At 38.9% G+C, this 15891-nt stretch overlaps 1 long non-coding RNA gene across 1 annotated transcript; it reads left to right on the top strand.

Annotated features, from left to right (window-relative positions):
* Positions 1–4551: 4551 nt before the first annotated feature.
* On the top strand, positions 4552–15616 carry LOC109171545. Its single transcript, XR_002052615.1, has 3 exons — positions 4552–4745; positions 13600–13602; positions 15605–15616. It is a non-coding gene; the product is annotated as an uncharacterized LOC109171545 (long non-coding RNA).
* The last annotated feature ends 275 nt before the right edge of the window (positions 15617–15891 follow it).

Raw genomic sequence — 15891 nt, forward strand, 5'->3', positions numbered from 1 at the left:
CAAGTAAATAAGCATCCCAATTTGCATATCATTTGACAAAACATAAACAAATATTTGAAAAATCACTGACATTTCTTTAATATCGTCAAATTAAATCGTCAAATCAAACCAAATGTTGAGATTATAGACATAAGTCGATACCATTAAAAACTTGGAAAGCATCGATCTCGATTTGGATTAAGTTTATATTCAAACGTTTTAGCCAACTAAAAGCTTTCCTTACTCCTATAACCTTAGCTTCTTTAATTAGAAGGATACACACCTTGCTATAGAATTCCTCTAACCATAATGAAATCCATGTTCGTGCTCCTCAAAATACATCCAAATCCCATATTCCTTATATAAGACTAACGTAGCATCCAAACAGGCATTTAAGCTAAGAAATTAACTTCTCATAGCTTCTCCTATGGCTAGCCTCTACTCATTGTTCTGAATAATAAGTTTTTTCCTATTTTTCCTCCATCTCTCTTTCGCCCTGCTGCCCTTCTTCTTTGTCTCTTCCATGGCTTACCAACACGAAGAAACATCGGGTTAAAGTCCCATCAACCGACTCCCCTCCTGTCCCCCAGGTGACGAACCCAAGTGATTCCACCCTTGATCTCAAGGTTGCTTATGCTGCTCTTGAGATCAATGATGATGAGTTGGGAAGTTTTGAGCTCGAACAGGGTGTGGACTTCCGCCTAACTTTGGTGGGAAAACTCGTTATCGACAAATTGATGAAATTCACTTTCATGAGATATACCTTGGCGGCGATCTGACGTCTAGACAAAGGAATGGTGGTCAACGAAGTTGCCCACAACACCTTCTTGTTCCAATTCTTTCATGAGATAGATATGAAGCCTATACTTGATGATGGGTCGTGGGCTTATGAGTAGAGTCTTATTGTTTTAGCCAAGTTGCAACTAGATATTTCTCCTCTTGCTATGAACCTTGATATGGCAGATTTTTGGATACATGTGCATGACCTTCCGATTGTTTTTTTCTCGAAAAAGATGGCAAAAGTTATTAGAGATTTTATCGGTAAATTTGTTCGTATTGATGAGAGTAACTTTGATAGCTGGTGAAAATCTTTTCTTAGAATCAGAGTGACGATAGATGTTACAAAGCCCCTGATGAGTAAAATTCGGATCAAACAAAGTAGCGGTGACTAGTCGTGGATTTCCTTTCATTATGAACGACTTCCTAATTTTTGTTTCATCTGTGGTATCATCGGACACACTGAGAAGTTCTGTCCTAAGCTATTTGATGGAGCTAGTTAGACAGCGGAGAAACCATTTGGTCCTTGGATTCGTGTTCTGAGCTGCCGAGTTCTGTCGGTGGCGGGTCAACGTTGGCTGTTTCTGGAAGAAAGACGTCACTATGAGACAAAACAGAATCACTGTCAAGGTTAGAAGGGGGTGGTGACAGGGGAGAGTGGGGGTACAGCGCCCGGTATTGCGTACGTTCACAAGGACACTCAGAATACGGAAAACGAGAGAGGAAAACACATGTCCTCTAATGCAACGGCTATGGTGACAGAGGAAGGTGGTGGTGTGACACCCCGTAAATCCGGATTCTATTTAGGGATTAATTAAGTAATTAATCCTAATCCAATTGGTAATTTAATCCTTTAAATTCCTGAAAATTCAATAGTCGGGGACTAGTAATTGACTAGTCAACCCAAGTCAAGTGTTGTACCTAAAGCTTCGTGAGTAGTTCCCTTGTTCCCTTACACTCTTTCATCTTAGTAAGGGTAAGGAAGACATTTCCTTCATGATTGTATTCCAAGTTAACCTAGGAGACATCTCTCATTTCTATCCTAACACTTTCAAAGCAAAAAGCTCTCCCTTCTCTCTAAAAACCTAGCTAGCTTTCTCTCCAAGCTAAGTTTAGACTTTCCAAGATCTTCAAAGTTTGTCTCCAAGATTCCACCTTTCCTACTCTTGAGCATCTAGGAGGGTAAGATCTATGTTCCTTTTGTGTTTTTAGTGTTTTCTAAGGTATCTTTTTCTAAAGGTAGAATCTTTATGATCTTTTGGTGTGTTCTTGAAGTGGGTGTGGAAGGTGAACCTTGTTAGGAGCTTTGGGAAGTGTTAAGGGAAGGTTTTTGTCTACAAGAGGTAACCCATGCTCTACAAAATCTATTTTGCTTACCTATATGATGATTTATTGGATTCTACATATGATTTTGCTATAAAATGTGAGTGTTGATGCATTGTCTTGTGAAAATGCATATCTAGAGCTTGTTATTAGGGTTCTTGTATGCCATTGCTTGCCTATTCCTTTGATTCAAGTCATTTTGTTGTATTTGGTGAGATTTGGCATGTTTTGGACTTGAATTTGAGCTTGGTGTTGAAAATCCCCGAAGGGATAATTTGTGGTACAGAGGTGTACCCACGGGCGGAACGGCGGGTAGGTGTCCACCCGCCGCCCCACCCACGGGGAACAAGGCGTGGGAGTTTGGTTCCCGCGGGCGGAACCACGGGTGGGGGTCCACCCGTGGCCCCACCCGCGGGTACGTATTTTGGTGTTGGGCGGGGATTTGTTCACCGTGATTCTTTTGACTCGGTATTTGGTCTTTTGACTTTCCGATGTTCTTTTGTGGAACTATTTGAGCGTCTTCTTGATGTTTCGTATGTCTAGAACTATATGGTAGGATTCCATGTAGGTTTTGGTGTCTTGAATCGTGCTAAGTGTTCAACCTTGTGATTCGTTGAACCGTGATGAGTCTTGTGTGTTCTTCGGAACGACGTTTGGTTTACCTGTTTGATAAGCATGCTAGTTCGGTGTTTAAATGCTAGTGTGTGTGGTTTGTTCTTTCCTATTGTGGATGATGACTTGTGTTAATCATTGTTGTTGTCGGATTGTGATCCTTCTCTTGTTGAATATGGTTTCATATCTTCGTTGTGATCCGTTGATTGATTCCTGTGATGGTGTTGTGTGCGTGGCTGTACCTAGATTGCACGATTAATGGTATGGGACATTATTCACCAAGGTACGACAGTGGTCCTCATGGTGGCCATGACGTGATTATGGAGTTTGTGACCTGTGTGTCGGGTTCACGTATTTCTTGGGAGGCATGTGTTGCCATGTGTGTGATCGGTACCCTCGTGTACTATGAATTGGTGGATTTGTTGGCAGTTTGTCGGCGGATGGGGACGACGGTCCTCGGAGGGAAAAGGTTGGACTTGTATGTACAGGGGTCCTGGAGGTAATGGTTGTAAGTAGCTATAAGGTTGGAAGTAGCCATAAGGTTGGAACCGGGCATAAGGAAGGCATATCAATTCGTGATGGGTGATGTCACGAAGGCATGTGTTGCCGTTGTTGTGTATTTCTCTATTTGTGACATGTGTTGTCACAAAGGCATGTGTTGCCAATGTGTGTGTCCTTATTCTCTTGAATTATGCATGTCGGGTGATATTCTACTGTGTGATGGTAGAATACGCCTTGAGCCGTTCTTGGGTGTCGTTGTCACTTCTTGATGTCTTGGAATGTGTTCCCTTGTCTTTGTTGTGAGTGTATTGAGTCTTGTGATCGACTTCTACTCTTGGTTTTAAACATATATATACTATATCCCGTTTTGCAAATGATTTTGTATATATATATATATATATATATATATATATATATATATATATATATATATATATATATATATATATATATATATATATATATATATATCCTATCTAGAGTTTATTACCAAAATGGTCCTTCGACTATTGCGAAATTACCAATTTGGTCCTCGACAATATTTTTTACTCAATTAAGTCCTTGACTTTGAAAATGTTAACCATTTTGGTCCTCCGTTAAAATTCCATCCATAAACTGTTAAATCTAACGATAAAATGGTAATTTCATTTATCTTATTTATTAAAATTTTTCATTCTTCCTCATCTTTCCACGTAAAGCTCTTGGGAACAAAACTTTCAGATCCAAATGGGGCCTGGAAGTGTTGTATACCTACCTCTTTTTTTTTTTTTCTTTTTCAAAAAAAGTGCATTGTTAATATAATAAAAATGAGGACGAAAACTCATCCTCATCTCCTCTCACCGCTGCTTCCTTCTTCCGTGCGACTAATACTCCCATCATCACGGAGTGAAGTTTTTTTTTCGAAGCGTTTATAGATCGGCGACGCTGCGGCCGCGGCGGTGGATCTTTCGACTCAGAATGGAAATGCCTGATGCGCTCAATCGATTTGCGGTTCCTTTCCTTGAAGGATCACATGGCAGTGATGGAAGAAATGAAAAGGAATCAGAGTTTGAGATCTCAGAGGAGGAAAGGAAGAATAGAATTGGGATGTTGAAGATGAAGGCCTATCAAATGAGGAATTCTCTTAAGAATAAAAGCAGGTCAAGAAGTGATTTTGGAGCTTCTGTTTTCTTGGAGGATGGTCATGTTAAGTCGTTGATGAAAGGCGGTAGCTGTACTTGTACTGAACATGGAGGTTGTTTGAGGTCAGACAAAGGGCCATGGAACCCATCAGAGAACCAGTAGTGAAGAATCAAGATCTGAAGCTACATAAAGAAGACATTATTTCCCACATACACACCGTACCATTCTCATTCAAATGCCCAATGTTAATCTAAACAGAGGCATGATCCTTTGAGGTAATCAGCCTAATCGTTGCAGAGCATTTCCTGAGAATGTAAAGATCCATGTTTTGTCCCTCATCATTCTGCATCTCGATAAGCTTTCTTAAGCCTCAACAAACAACGAGCATTAATATGTCGCCGGAAAAAAAGTTGCAGGGCAGATGGAGAGCTGTATACCTACCTCTTTTGGAAGTGGGTTTCCATTCAATGGTTCCGGCAAAATTTATTTCCATCGTGTTAACCTAATCTTCGGCAGCGGGGAGTGGAGAACTTATCAGAATTGTTGCACTTGTTGGTGGCAGATTGAAAAGCGGCTTCGATTTCTACGAGCTCTAGATCAGTGAAAGGATGATCCCAATCGTCTAAACCAGGCATCGATGAAGGGAGTGGAAAGACTAAGAAGAAAGAAAAGTTTTAATAAATAAAATATACTCCCTCCGTCCCATTTTATCTGTCTTACTTTCCTTTTTTAGCCGTCCCAAAATATTGTCCAATTTCCAAAAATGAACATCATTATATTTCTATTTTTCCTATTTTTCCCTTTTAACTTAAACAACAACTACTCCATCAGGCTAATAACCCTCATCGGGCCAACAACTCTCATCCACACAAATTCCTCAAAAGGCGTGCCTAATTAAAAAAAAGTGAAAAACATATGTTTACATTTGTCTTCTTCGATTTCTTCATTTCCACTTCACGAACTTCATTTTCACTTCTCAAACATAGAAAAATGAAGAACATATTGTATAGCTAAACATCATATCAGTGGATTCCGATTACGAGAACCGAAATCCATGAGGTGGCTACGCTCTTCCTCGATTCATCTCCTCCTTTCTTAAGCATGGTGTTGCTCCTCCTAGCTCCGCCGGAAACAGACCCCTGCGCCTCCGTCACCGCCGTGTAGCTCCGGCTAGCAAAAATAGAGACTACGTGCAGCACGAAAGCAGAGATGAACTTGGCGTTGGATACATGGATCTACATTTGATAATGTTCAAATACATGGATCGGAGAGTTTTGGCGTTGGATACATGGATCTACATTTCTTATAGTTCGATTTTTTATTTATTTATTTATTTTTTATGAATGGGTCTCGCACAAAAAAAAAAAATTGAAGAAAGATGATTGAATTATTTTCAAGTGAGATGAAGAAATATACAGAGTAGTAGCGTTCTCAAATGAGATAAAAGAAATAAGAAGAAATGTACTTTACCAAATATTCAAACTACCAAGAGAACAAGGGCATAAATGGAAAGGGAGTTAGCTTTCTTTACTTACCTTAAAATGCGTGCCAAAACAAAGTAAGACATTGATTTCGGGACAGAGGGAGTATGAAATTACCTCTTTATCCTTAAATTTAACAGTTTATGGATGGAATTTTAACGGAGGACCAAAATGGTTAACATTTTCAAAGTCGAGGACTTAATTGGGTAAGAAAAATTGTCAAGGACTAAATTGGTAATTTTGCAATAATCGATGGACTATTTCGGTAATAAACTCTCCTATCTATGTATGATATTTCACATGTATTGGTGGGTTACCAGCATCATTCGCTGATCGGGCGTCGTCCCATATATTTATGTGTTTCTTTCAGGTGCCGAGTAGGGTCGAGCGCGATCTAGAGACAGATAGAATAGATCCCTCAATCCTTGTAGTATGTTTTGGCATGTGTGCCCTTTGCTAGACTCTAGACTTGTTGTTGTTGACCTTGTTCCTTTATAGACAGATTATGTTGATGTTGTTTACGCCTGTGCGTTCACCGTTGTGTGGACGTGGCATAACACTCTACGTTTTCCATCTATTTCATTCTTAGACTTCTGCTGTGTATGCTTTTTATGGTTAGATTATCTGCATGATTAAGTTTTAAATCGGTATGGAAATCAGGGGTGTTACAGGTGGGTCTGGAGATACTCACATGGATTAGGCTAAAAATAGTAATGTGGTTGATGGGCTCGTTGTTCTTGAGCAAAAACGAAGAAGGGTGTATACCGCAAGCCTAATTGAGAAACCCATCTCCGAGTACATTGAGGTCGTTGGTTCAGGATCCAATCCAAAAAATGTGCCAAGGGCGAGACCTGTGGATTAGGCCCACCCAGAAAAATGAGTCTCATGTCTTGGAACTGTCCCAGTGCGGGTCATATGGGTGGTTTGGCAATGTTTTGGAAAGAAGGGACAAAAGTGGATATCAAGTATTATTCCACGTGATGTCGAGGTGTGTTTGAGTCCTGGGGATGAGGAGGTGGAGATTCACTAGATTATATGGTGTTCCAAAGAGACACAGGCGGGTGTAGTCTTGGAATCTATTAAAGCATTTGTCCTCCATTAACTCCTTGCCATGGGTGGTTATGGGGGATTTTAATGATGTTCTCCATCCTAAAGAAAAGCCTGGCGAGAATCCCCAACCTAAGAGGCTAATTAAAGGATTCCGGGAAGCAGTGGAGTCTAGTGGTTTGAGGGAAATATTCGAATTCGAATTAAAAATATTTGATTTGTCTACACCCCTAGTTGAGGGGCGGGGGGGGGGGGGGGGGGGATATGAGCCATGTCCTTGAGTATATTGAGTCAAAGGTTTTTGAGGCCCAAAATTCTGTCTTGGGTCGTAGGGTAGTTTTGCAGGAAGTTAAGGAAGCCTTGTTTGATATGAAACCTGGAAAATCCCCTGGTTCTGATGGTTAGAGTCTGGGTTTCATTTTAGCATTTTTGGGACATTATAGGTCTAGAGTTGTTGAAATTTTGATGAGTGTTCTCATTCTGGGAAGTTGCCGGGAGGTCTCTAAAATTCTTGCCAACCTGATTAAGCCTCTACTTAACCATCTTATGTCAGACTCCCAAACTGTCTTCAACCCTGGTAGATTGATAAATGATAATGATATGGTTGTGTATTATTTGAAAAGGAAGAGACAGGGGAATACCCAGTTTGTGGGGGTTAAGTTAGACATGAGCAAAGTATATGACAGGGTCAGCTAGGAGTTTCTGAGAGTTGTGCTTTGTTGACTGGATTTTCTGGGCATGTAATTAAGCTAATTTGGGAGATGGTGTCTACTATTAAGTATATAATTCTTTTGGAATGGATGGAAGTTAGGTCTGTTTCTCCGTAGAGAGGGTTACGTTATGGGGATCCATTTCCTCCTTATCTTTTTATCCTTGTGTTGGAAGCCTTTCACATTATGATTAAGAGGAAATTAAGAGAAGGGATGATTCATGGTGTATCTATTTCACTCCTTGTGATTACCAACCTCTTCTTTGCGAATGATTATTATATTTTTTGTAAAGCTTCTACTTCTGAAAGTCTTGTTCTTAAAAATGTTATTGATACTTTTGCAGAGGTTTCGGGGCAGACTGTGAATTACTCAAAATGTTGGAAAAATAGCATTAAAATGATATTTTGAGTGATTATTTTGTGGTACAAATATATGTGGGATCCACTTCCGATTTGGATCGGGTCAATGTGGATTCGGGTTCTTCGTAGTGAGACGAAGAATTTGATATAATGTACGCTCAAAATGGATAATAGGTGAATGAGAAATTGATTCTCAAAGTGAACCTATTTGAGAGAAGTCAAAATTTAAGCTTAATGCTAATCAAGATTAGCATTAGATTCGTGTTATTTATGTAGCACTTTCGTGTTGTGCCAAAGCAGGCATGTTAGTATTTAATTTGTTGAAATACTAATCTCGTGCAGCTTAAAGTTGATAAGCTTGAGAAAGCTTAAATTGGGAATTAAAGCATAAATTTGTGCTTATGAGCAATGATTCGTGTTTGGAGATTTGGCTCCTTTCGTGTAAACTTCTTTCGTGCAGCACGAGTTAGTGCTTTTATGCATTGATTCGTGTTGCACAATTTCGGTGTTTGCGGATCATTCGGGTGTGATTTCCGGTCCCAATGTGTTCAACTTTCGGGTTTGTACGGACTTCTCGGTCACTCAGATATTTGAAACGGGTCGCTACAATCGGTACGAATTAATCAGATATTAAGTTCGTGACCGTTGATATTATTTCGATAATAAGTACGACCGTTTCAAACGTTATAATTCAATTTTTAAATTGAATTTATGTTGGTTAATGTGTCATAATAATGCTATTAAGTACCAACCTCCTATATAAGAGTGTAGTGGAGTAGAGGTCTTTTGAAACTATAATATAGAGTGAGAGACAACAAGAGAGGGAAGAACGAGAGTGACACAACACACAAAGATAAGCACTTTTTATTCTCAAAATTCTGCTCCTACTCCATTCTTGAAGCTGTGTTTTGCCCGTGCTCTAGTTCGCCGGGTTCGTTCGTTTGGGTGCTAAAACGTCTAACCGTTGTACGTTTTATCCTGGGAAACCTAGGCCACAACGCTCCTAGCACTTTTGGGAGGTGGAAAATAAGGTTTTAAGGAAAGAAAGGCACTCGCCTAACTCGTACATTTCTTTCTTCCTTCTCCTTCTTTCTTGTTTTGGATTATGCTTTTAAGCAAAAATCCGTTCTTTCATGTTAATTTGGAATTATAATCTAAGGATTATGTTTTCTTTTTGGTTGATATATATTGGTATATCTTTTTTGTAGATATACATGTATATATATAACCGTTGGGTCCGTTTTATATATATTTGTGTGTATATATATATTTCGGATATATATCCAATAATATTTTATATATATTTCGTGTGTATATATATATAAATATTATTTTACGGATATTAAATCGATTGTGGTTCATTATCTCCAACAATCTTAAAACCTTATTTTATTTGATAATGAACAAATCGTTGGATTTCAAGAGTATTGGATCCGTGAATGTTGCTGGAGGTGCACATTCAAATGGTCAGAACGGCAACGATGTTGCACATTCTGTGAAGCCGGTTGACGGCGGCAACGTTGGAAATAATATTTCTATGGGAGTTGCAAAAACACACGATGGTGCTCCAGAGAACTTTGGTTCACGATCCGGTAGACCAGTGGCAAATGGCACACAATTGGTACCTATTGTGTTGTCTAGTGGATCGGCTAAAAGCCATGAAGGATCCTATGATGGTGTAATGACTACATAGTCTGAGGACTATTGTAGTGTGACCAATGTCTTCAACGATAATCAAAGGAAAGGCAAGCGGAAGCTTAGCTTTCAAGATGATTATGAGAAGAAGGAGAAATGCCACTACAAAGCGAACCGTCATCCTGGTGAAAAGGTTGAGGACAATTTCGCTATGTTTAAAACATGTGGATGGTTGGACGAGTGAGGTCACAACCATAGGTACCCCCGATGTGCGCTGTGGACCACCCATTGTGGAGTGGACGGTTGAGAATGGAACAAGGCACACGGGTTCGAAGGACTACTACATAGGAATAATGGAAATTGGTTTCCAATGTAATTTTTCCTATTTATTTATTTGTTAAATAAATGTTGTAGTATCCTTGTGATACATTTTATTGTTGAATAAAATGAATTGTTCCATTTGTGTGTTTTGAACTTTGTATATTTTAAAATATTCTTGTGTGATATTTTTAATATATATAAGATTCAATAAGGGTGCGTAGTGCATCACGGAGCATTATGTGAAAAATGCTAAAATGGCTTAACGGCCGAAATGAAATGCAACAAGCGTGTTACATGTTTGAAATCCCGTAAAGGACTTCGGTTGTAGTTCATGTTGAACGATACAGATTTCAAAATAGGATCAATTTGTCAAAAATTGGAATAACTAAATAATCGTGAGCGTCACAGCTCAAGTGTTGAATATTTTATACAATATTCTAAGGACGATTATATGAGTTTGGTTCAACTAGTTTTGGAAATTTGGTTGATTTGGTTTTGTTAATTGTGTTATAATTAACTTGATCAAAAAAATTTCAAATTATACTAGTATATCTAATTTAAGACAAATTGTGAGAATAGTGCTTGTGTAGTACTAATGGAAAGTATAATTTAATTTGGCACTTTGAAGTGCAAATTAAACCACTGTAAGAGTGCTATTAAGCACTAGGTAGAGTGACTAATTAGGTACTTTCGGCCACTTGGTGGCTGCACCTTTAGGTGTTGAAAACTTAAGCATTTTGTGCTTTGGTAATAACAATAAAGGTGCTAGATTATGATTGGTCTTAATGCTAATCTATTTAGCTTAAACCTTTCGTATGTGGCTAATTAAATTTAGCGTCGTAAAAGTGTTATGTGATTAGCACGAAAGGAGGTTTTGGTTAATTGTGAGATTAACTAATAATCCTAGTGCCAAGTAGCACTGGAATTATAAGTCAAGCAACCAATGGTTGTTGTGAGTTTATAATTTAAAGCAATAGAGATTGCTTTGGAATCGATGCGTTAGTTTAGAAGCAATGATTCGTGCTTGGTATAGCATGTTTCGTGCTTCACTACTAAGCACTGATTCGTGCTTCAATTTCGGAAGCACTGATTCGGGTTTGTGGCCTTTCGGTCAAAACTGAATGGATTCGTGAGGGCTAATCTGTTAGCACCTACGAGATGTGTTAGCGTGTAACACATGTTTATTCTTTAAAGAATAAAAAGAGAAAAACCAAATTAATCGTGGATTAATGCGGTTGCGAACGATCGATGTAGTGAATATGAAACACCTATTGGTGATTTCTGCGAAAGCGTTGGTATCGTACTCGAGCGTACGACACGGTATTCACGTCGATCGAACACTGTTGCCGAACATAAATATCAAGACGTTGATAAGTTCGGGTCTACCTCAAGGTATGTGGGGTGAGACAATACTTTGGACAAGTAAGTACCTTTTAAATAAGGTTACCCGCACGAAATTCTTACGAATTGTGAGTACGTAGGAAGCTTTCCTACTAATGCCTGAAATGTGGGGGTGTCTTGTCAAAGGTGTGTATTGGTTCTTAGTACACGAGTCTAAGAGTTTGGATGTACATAAGAACACGAAAGATTGATTCAAGAAATTCATCGTTCTTGGAAGATGTATTTTTGTGAACGATCAATAAAGGACCTAGCACGTTGAAAGGAACTTTCGGCGTAGCTATGGTTGGAGGGTGTGAAAGAGAACCCGAGCTCAAAGCTAGACGTAGCAAGAGAGCTAGGATTGAAAAATCCTTTGGTCCATATTTTCTGACGTACATGTTAGAGTGTGATACGCACAATCTAACTTGTTTACTAGTAAAGAAATTGGATTTTCTGACATGGTTGTTAGAAAATGAGCCTCGAACATATGTAGAAGTGGTGACTTTTACAAATGGACCAACTTGAGAGAGGCTATCGGAGTGAAATAAATTCTATCTAGAGTCATACTTGGAACTGGTTGTTCTTCCTTCGGGTTGTAAAACCTCTAGATCCTAAACGGATCACTAGTCGGAAGATAAAACCGGTTGGTTATATCGAAGTAAACTGGCCGGGCTTGTAATTGTAGATTACATGCAACACGAGTGCCACGATTACTTCAATATGTATTCTCTTGTGATGAGAATGAAATCCATTAGGATGATACTTCCCGAGAGCTGTTTAGCGAGACTTGGAAGTTTATCGAAATGGATGTATCGCTTTCTTAATAGACATGGAACAACCCGAGGGTTTTGTGGTTCCGCGTTATGAAAAGAAAGTGTGTAATGGGTGAGATCATTGTATGGCTTGAAACAATTGCCTTAGTATTTGACGTGTAAGTTTTGATCATACAATGATGTTTAACGAGTTTAGTACAAACAAAGGTGACAAAGGTCTACGTAATGCGTACGATAGACGAGGTTATCACTATTTATCTGTACACGATAAACTCAACGTGGGTAGTAACGATCACATGATCAATTCTACCGAGAACATGTTAAATTTGAGATTTGACGTGCGATTAAAGGTGTGGGCTTGCCAGATTTAATCTTTGAGATTAAAATTGTGAGAAGACCGTATGGTCTCGTGTAAAGCCAATCTCATTGTGTTGATTAAATCCTTACAAAGGATGTTAATCAAGTGGCTTGGACACTGTTAGATACTAACGTACAACTAGCCAATAATCACGAGTATTGTACTTCTCATGGAGAATACATTCAGATTATTGGTAGTTTAACTGTATCTAATGGGTTGTACTAGGCTGGATATTGCCTTAGCGGTTAACGAACTCGGTAGACATACGAGTAACCCTAGTGTTGCGCACTAGAAGGCAATAGCGTGAGTTATGAGATACTTAAGGTATGCTCGTACTCTAGACTGCACTACGTCGGATATCTAGTTGTACTTGGATAGTATAGCACGGATATCAAAGGACACTAAGTCCATTAAAGGCTACGTCTTTACGTAGGCCGGTGCAGTCAGTTGGACGGAAATTCTCAAAATGAATTTGTGATAGCTAAGATCCGACGGGATCAAAGCTGAGAGCCTTACACTCGTGTCGCGAGCGAGTAGGCCGAATGGCTATGCCATTATTTCGAGAATGTTCCTAGTGGTGAACTCGTACCTCCAATTTGTGTGCATTGCGGTAGTCAAGCCAAAATTGGTTAAGTACAGAGTTAGATGAGGAATGGTGAGTCTAGACTCACAAGTCGTAGACATAATACCATTAAACAATTTCTCATAACTGGGGTTATCTCTATTGACTACGTGATGTCAAAAGATAACGTAGCGGCCGCTAACTCGCTAACCCGAGGGTAAGCAAATGGTTGTGGAGAAGTTGGGACGAGGATTGGGTCTAAAGCCCGTGGACTAAAAGTTCTATAGTGGATACCCAACCTAGCTAGCACCTAGGTTCAATGGGACAACTAAATTATGGAATGAAGCGTGTCACTGTGGGGGTCTCGGACTCCCACCACTCCTCGTTAGAACAGTGACTCCCGCGCAAGGTTAACATGTTGATGCTTTAATGATTCGAATGTCGGTTGACATGTGTGAGTATGCGGGATACTCGGAAAAGAATCACCTATGTGAGAGAGAAGTGAGGGTCGCTTCAAAGGCGAATTGATGGGCAAAATTCTTCACAAACTCTTGCAGAACCAGGACGGTGACCCACGACCAAAATGGGCACACTCATGAGAACAGAGCATGGTTGGGAGGTTCCTGTGTGAGATATGTCATCGTCTACACAAACGGCAGTCGGTTCAAAGACATCGCGTTCTACCGTACAGCCAGTAGAGTAAACATGTCTTCACAAGGGAAGGTTCAAAGGGTATAGTGATCCCTACCTATCCTATGCAGGGATCGACCGTTAAACACAGTTGTTTCCGATTTCAAAATACCCTGAAAATCAATTTTCATTCATGTGGGGGATTGTTGGAAAAATAACATTAAAATGATATTTTGAGTGATTATTTTGTGGTACAAATATATGTGGGATCCACTTCCGATTTGGATCGGGTCAATGTGGATTCGGGTTCTTCGTAGTGAGACGAAGAATTTGATATAATGTACGCTCAAAATGGATAATAGGTGAATGAGAAATTGATTCTCAAAGTGAACCTATTTGAGAGAAGTCAAAATTTAAGCTTAATGCTAATCAAGATTAGCATTAGATTCGTGTTATTTATGTAGCACTTTCGTGTTGTGCCAAAGCAGGCATGTTAGTATTTAATTTGTTGAAATACTAATCTCGTGCAGCTTAAAGTTGATAAGCTTGAGAAAGCTTAAATTGGGAATTAAAGCATAAATTTGTGCTTATGAGCAATGATTCGTGTTTGGAGATTTGGCTCCTTTCGTGTAAACTTCTTTCGTGCAGCACGAGTTAGTGCTTTTATGCATTGATTCGTGTTGCACAATTTCGGTGTTTGCGGATCATTCGGGTGTGATTTCCGGTCCCAATGTGTTCAACTTTCGGGTTTGTACGGACTTCTCGGTCACTCAGATATTTGAAACGGGTCGCTACAATCGGTACGAATTAATCAGATATTAAGTTCGTGACCGTTGATATTATTTCGATAATAAGTACGACCGTTTCAAACGTTATAATTCAATTTTTAAATTGAATTTATGTTGGTTAATGTGTCATAATAATGCTATTAAGTACCAACCTCCTATATAAGAGTGTAGTGGAGTAGAGGTCTTTTGAAACTATAATATAGAGTGAGAGACAACAAGAGAGGGAAGAACGAGAGTGACACAACACACAAAGATAAGCACTTTTTCTTCTCAAAATTCTGCTCCTACTCCATTCTTGAAGCTGTGTTTTGCCCGTGCTCTAGTTCGCCGGGTTCGTTCGTTTGGGTGCTAAAACGTCGAACCGTTGTACGTTTTATCCTGGGAAACCTAGGCCACAACGCTCCTAGCACTTTTGGGAGGTGGCAAATAAGGTTTTAAGGAAAGAAAGGCACTCGCCTAACTCGTACATTTCTTTCTTCCTTCTCCTTCTTTCTTGTTTTGGATTATGCTTTTAAGCAAAAATCCGTTCTTTCTTGTTAATTTGGAATTATAATCTAAGGATTATGTTTTCTTTTTGGTTGATATATATTGGTATATCTTTTTCGTAGATATACATGTATATATATAACCGTTGGGTCCGTTTTATATATATATTTGTGTGTATATATATATATATATATATATATTTCGGATATATATCCAATAATATTTTATATATATTTCGTGTGTATATATATATAAATATTATTTTACGGATATTAAATCGATTGTGGTTCATTATCTCCAACAATCCACACTTACTTTTAGTAAAAATGTTGTTGGGGCATTAGAGGGGTTATTTGTGAGGCTCTGGGCATGAGGGAGGGGAACATGAGTGGTAATTATCTTGGATTGCCTTCCTTGATTGGTAGTAATAAGATGGAAATAATAGTGTAACACCCCGTGTTACACCCTTTAAACTCAAATTAATTATTTAATTAATTTCGTTAAAGAATAATTAAAAAGGAATTTAAGTAAGCGAAGGCCCTTAAATTAATTAGTTAGTCCACGGGAGACCGTGGCCCTTGCCCATATTAGAGCCTTAAAGCCTGATAGGATAAAGAAGTTAGGCCCAGTATTAATCATATTCTAATTAGGAATCCTAAATCTATATAAAAGGGATTAGAAAGCTTTAGAACCCTCTCTCCCTCCTCATTACTCGAAAATCCCCTCCCAAGAATTCAGACAAAGAATTCCCACCACTAAGTCTAGGGAAAGATTGATAGAAAGAAGGCCTTGAGGAAAGATTGTAGAAGTCGTAAGAAGTTTAATTAAAGCTACCAGGTAACCTATGTCTTACAAAATCTATTTTCCTTGCTATTGTTTATTGATTGGCTCCGTTGGACGATTGAATGTGTGATTTTGTATTTGTGCCTTGTTAGAGCTTGTCTTTAGGAGTTGTGATATGAATTATTGTTATTCTTGATGTTCTTGATGGTCCTGCGTGATTGTTGGCGTGTTCTTGTATTTAATTGTGTTTAGAGCTTGTCCTTA

The sequence above is a fragment of the Ipomoea nil genome, unplaced genomic scaffold (assembly GCF_001879475.1).
Source record: "Ipomoea nil cultivar Tokyo-kokei standard unplaced genomic scaffold, Asagao_1.1 scaffold0319, whole genome shotgun sequence".
NCBI classification, from domain to species: domain Eukaryota; kingdom Viridiplantae; phylum Streptophyta; class Magnoliopsida; order Solanales; family Convolvulaceae; genus Ipomoea; species Ipomoea nil.